General features: G+C 46.1%; 1 pseudogene; it reads left to right on the top strand.

Annotated features, from left to right (window-relative positions):
- Positions 1-800: 800 nt before the first annotated feature.
- LOC112630596 lies at positions 801-1154 on the top strand (annotated as a pseudogene).
- Positions 1155-5588: the final 4434 nt, after the last annotated feature.

Here is a 5588-nt window from a genome sequence, read left to right as displayed (position 1 = left end):
TTAAGAAAACTTCTGAGTAATTCTAACTATATGTGACTCTTGCCTATGGGCTGACTAAAGAATCTAATCTCCGTCTTAAGATGTGATGCCACTCCAGAGAAGCTGAAAGGTGATCTCATCAGTAAGACTGGTAGAGAGATGAGCCTTAAAACTGCTGAGAAGGAGGGAGGTTGAAAGCAGGTCAGTCTGTTGGCTGGGAAGGAGGAAAGTAAAGAAGTTCTCAGCTGATAGCCTCAATATTCTCAGTATGCGACAAGCCATCTGTTGAGAACAGGTGGGCAATGGGAGAGGAAGACTTTCAAGATGCTTGGGAATGTGATGCAGCTTTGGAATCGCTGAACAGGGAATGGGTTTGGGAACTGCCCAGAAACTTGTAAGATGATAAGCAAAAGCACACGCCTAAGCATTGTACACGACTCAGCTCTAAATTGGCATCCTCTTCCTTTCCCCCTATTTCCAGTCCCTGCCAGGGAACCCCGGGGATAGGGAAGAGAAAAGATCAAGCTGTTTTCTATTAAGCCTCATCCACTACTCAAAGTAAATATGGTCCAATCAGTAAATCAGATAACATGTAGCAAGTTGTGCAATTTTGTTATATTTGTCTAGGAACTGAAGTTTTAGTCATGTATTTCAAGCTTATTTTAGAATTAAACTCTGTTCCTTGTACAATGTGGACACTTAATAAATGTTGAATGATTAGCTAAACACAAGCAATTGAGACTTTTATAGCCGTCCAAGTTCTGCAGAAGCCATTGTTTAGAAGAAAATTTGTTAGGGGCCATTGTCTGCAGGCACTCAGAATGGTCCAGCGTTTGACACAGCGACGTAGGCTTTCCTACAATACAGCTTCTAACAAAACTAGGCTGTCCTGAACCCCTGGTAATAGAATTGTTTACCTTTATGCCAAGAAGGTTGGGAAAGCACCAAATTCTGCATGTGGCGTGTGCCCAGGCAGACTTCGAGGGATTCGTGCTGTAAGACCTAAAGTTCTTATGAGATTGTCCAAAACAAAGAAACATGTCAGCAGGGCCTATGGTGGTTTCATGTGTGCTAAATGTGTTCGTGACAGTATCAAGCGTGCTTTCCTTAACAAGGAGCAGAAAATCGTTGTGAAAGTATTGAAGGCACAAGCATAGAGTCAGAAAGCTAAATAAATATGAAACTTTTTTGAGTAATAAAAATGAAAAAAAAGAAAATTTGTCAAGAAGTGAGTCCTTCAAATGGCAACAAATTCACCTGCACCCACTTGTGAAGACCTCTAGGATCTGAGGTCCCTGTTGTTGCTGTTTCTTCTCTCTTCTGAGGTCATACCTTCCTCTTTCTTAAACAGTGCTTCCCTTTGAAGCGAAAAAGAACTGGGAAAGGAGTTCTGAGAGAAAAGGGCTGAGCATGAACATTACAACCTTACATAACAGACATTTTTATCCCACGATTTAAACCTAATACTGTTTTCCCTTTAGTGGCTATATTTACTTTTGAGAGCACAGTATTTAAAAATGGCGTGCTGTGCTGAATTGCTCTCCACTGTCCCGTCCGCCCTGGGACTTTGTGATATCATCGGAGTGGTTGGCTATGTTTGTGTTTGATGGCCATGATGCTAATGAAGCAGTGCAGTGTCTTTTGTGGATAGACAGTGGGAAGCGCTCTTCGTGTCCTTCTGGGTTTTAACACAACCAAATTTTTAAAATGCAGGAGGCAGAATCTGGCAGAGACCTTCTAGCATTGGCCACCTCTTCTCATGGGCTCAATGTCTAAGTATTTAAATGAAGAGTGAGCTCAGTTAGCCATGAAAGGAAAGAAACCATTGCTTTCTGCAGAAGGCAAACTTCTCCAGCACCTAAAGAAACTTAGTTGAGCCAAGAGGGTGGCAGACTTCCTCTTTGAGACAGAGGCAAATGTGACCCTGAATGGAGAAATAGACTGGGTTTGGAACAAAGTTAGCAGACTCAGAGAACTTGGTTTGAACTCCCTCCCAAAGTGACCAAATAGGAATTTTGTACCCAACTTGTGTGACAGTAAGCAGCTTTCATCTTCCTTACTTTCCTGGCCATTGTAAGAGAGCTGCTGATACAACAAAGAAAAGGATGGCAATTTTGCTTCTGGGCTACAAATGCAGAGCCAGATCATCTTTACTGTGTTCCTACTCCGTGCCAGACAGAAACCAAAATATAAAGAAAGGACGCCCCATGTTCAAAGTCAGTGACCTCAACCAGGCGCGGTGGCTCACACCTGAAATCCCAGCACTTTGGGAGGCCGAGGCGGGTGGATCACCTGAGGTTAGGAGTTTGAGACCAGCCTAGCCAACATGGTGAAACCCCATCTCTACTAAAAATACAAAAATTATCTGGGCGTGGTCATGCACACCTGTAATACCAGCTACCCGGAAGCCTGAGGCAGGAGAATCACTGGAACCCGGGGAGTGGAGATTGCAGTGAGCTGAGACAACACCACTACACTCCAGCCTAGGCGACAAAGCGAGACTCCGTCTCAAAAAAAGAAAAAGAATACAAAAATTAGCCGGGCGTGGTTGCGCGTGCCTGTAATCCTAGCTACTTGGGAAGCTGAGTCTCGAGAATTGCTTGAACCTGGGAGGCGGAGATTGCAGTGAGCCAGGATCACACTACTGCACTCCAGCCTGGGTGACTGAGTGAGATTCTGAGATTCCGTCTCAAAAGAAACAAACAGAAAACCACAAATTCAGTGACCTCAGAACAAGCCCTGCAGCATCCACAACAAAGTCAGGAAGCAGTTGTCACCGGGCCTTCATGAGGGTCTGTGTGTTGCTGCCAGTAGACCAGGCTGGGGAGCTGGACATGGGAGGTGAGTGGCTGGCCTCTTTCTCAAAAAGGGATGCATTACCAATAAACGCGCTAGAGAAAACCATAACGCGCAATGATCAAACTCACACGCGGAGGAGGAACAGAGCGAGGGGGCATTGGCGAGGAAAATACAACCACTGTCCGTAGAAAGAAGATAACTTGCTAGGAAAATAGCACACTTTCACAAGAATTCTTTTACAAACCCTAATTTTTAAACACACACACCACAAACAAACAGTAAGATAAAATCTGAAACCTCATAAATTTAATGTGACTGAAATACATCTGGACAAAAATCACTTGGGTGTTGTGCTCTTCCTCCATTACCTATACTGCCAACTGCAGAAACGTGGAAGAGAAGGGAGGGAAGGGGTGTGCATGTCAGATCAGATGCACTAGAGAGGGCATAGCCGAAGGAGAAGCAGAAGTGAGAGGGTGGGAGAGGGCAAGGCCCTGGCATTTACAAGGTGCTGCAGAAGTGTTTCCAGCAGAGGATTTTCTTTTTTTTTTTTTTTTCTTTTTTTTGTTTTTTGAGACGAGTCTCACTCTGTCATCTGGGCTGGAATGCAATGGCACGATCTCGGCTTACTGCAACTTCCACCTTCTGGGTTCAAGCGATTTTCCTGCCTCAGCCTCCCAAGTAGCTGGGATTACAGGTGTAATCCCATGCCTGGCTAATTTTTGTATTTTTAGTACAAACGGGGTTTCACCATGTTGGCGAGGCTGGTCTTGAACCCCCAACCTCAGGTGATCTGCCTACCTCGGCCTCCCAAAGTGCTGGGACTACAAGCGTGAGCCACCACACCCAGCCAAGGCAGAGGATTTAAATATTAACCGTGAATTATGACTGACAGCCTTTCAAATTTTTAGAGCTCTGAGTAAAACTGAAACGCCTGTTTGAGCAGTGCTTCTTCCAATATGAGCCATCCTGAGACTGGACCATGCAGGCTGTGACTCCACAGGTCCTGTCCAAATGAGATAATGAGGCTCTTATTGCCCTTCTGTGAGCAGGTTAAATTGAGAAAAATGAAATCTTTCCCTTTGATTATTTCAAGTACTTTCTTTACCACCCCAGCCCAATCATGTGCCAACCTCTTCATAATCTACATATTACGGCAGCAGAATACATCCTACTTATTATCACCCATTTAAAATTAAGCATTTGTATGCAAAGCAATTTTCTAATAATACAGTAATAAGGAACATAAAGCTGTACCATAAGGGTTTAATTCAAAAAGAGTTTTAAAGTAGCAGTCAAAAGAGAGATACAGATCACATAGCAAATAAACCAGATGTGCATGTGTATCCCATATCTTAAAAATGCTGCAGTTAGGCCGGTTGCAGTGGCTCATGCCTGTAATCCCAACACTTTGGGAGGCTGAGGTGAGTGGATCATTTGAGGTCAGGAGTTTGAGACCAGCCTGGCCAACATGGTGAAACCCTGTGTAAAAGAGTTATTTTGTAAAAATATAAAAATTAGCTGGGTGTGGTGGTTCACGCCTGTAACACCAGCACTTTGGGAGGCCGAGGCGGGCAATGACAAGGTCAGGAGATCGAGACCATCCTGGCTAACACAGTGAAACCCTGTCTCTACTAGAAATACAAAACATTAGCTGGGCATGGTGGCACATGCCTTTAGTCCTATATATTCAGGAGGCTGAGGCAGGAGAATTGCTTGAACCTGGGAGGCAGAGGTTGCAGTGAGCCAAGATCATGCCACTGCACTCTAGCCTGGGCGACAGAGTGAGACTGTTCCAAAAAAAAAAAAAAAAAAAAAAACTAGCCAGGTGTGGTAGTGGGCACCTTTAGTCCCAGCAACTCAAGAGGCTAAGGCAGGAAAATCACTTGAACTCAGGAGGTGGAGGTTGCAGCCGAGATGGCACCACTGCACTCCAGCCTGGGTGACAGAGTGAGACTCTGTCTCAAAAAAAAAAAATGTTGGTGGGGGGTGCTGGCAAGATGAGCAAATAAGAACAGTTCCAGTCTGCTACTCCCAGTGAGACCAATGCAGAAGGTGAGTGATTTCTGCATTTCCAACTGAGGTACCCGGCTCATCCCACTGGGACTGGTTAGACAGTGGGTGCAGCCCACAGAGGGCAAGCAGAAGCAGGGTGGGGCATTGCCTCACCCGGGAAGTGCAAGGGGTTGGGGAACTCCCTCCCCTAGCCAAGGGAAGCCTTGAGGGACTGTGCCATGAGGGACGGTGCTATCTGGCCCAGATACTATGCTTTTCCCATGGTTTTCACAACCCGCAGACCAGGAGATTCCCTCAGGTGCTTACACCACCAGGGCCCTGGGTTTTAAGCACAAACCTGGGGGGCCATTTGGGCAGACACTGAGCTAGCTGCAGGAGGTTTTTTTTGTACCCCAGTGGCGCTTGAAACCCAAGAGAGACAGAACCATTCACTCCCCTGGAAAGGGGGCTGAAGCCAGGGAACCAAGTGGTCTTGATCAGTGGATCCCAACCCCATGCAGCCCAGCAAGCTAAGATCCACTGGCTTGAAATTCTAGCTGCCAGCACCGCAGTCTGAAGTCCACCTGGGAAGCTGGAGCTTTGTTGGGGAGGGGCATCTGCCATTACTGAGACTTCAGGAGGCAGTTTTCCCCTCACTGTGTAAACAAAGCTGCTGGGAAGTTCGAACTGGAACCCACCACAGTGCATCAAAGCTGCTGCAGCCAGACTGCCTCTCTACATTCCTCCTCTCTAGACCAGACATCTCTGAGACAGGCAGCAGCCCCAGTCAGGGGCCTATAGATAAAACTCCCATA

Source organism: Theropithecus gelada, chromosome 8, assembly GCF_003255815.1.
Source record: "Theropithecus gelada isolate Dixy chromosome 8, Tgel_1.0, whole genome shotgun sequence".
NCBI classification, from domain to species: Eukaryota; Metazoa; Chordata; class Mammalia; order Primates; family Cercopithecidae; genus Theropithecus; species Theropithecus gelada.
Note: the sequence above shows the minus strand (reverse complement) of the source record. Positions and strands in the feature narration are given on the sequence as shown.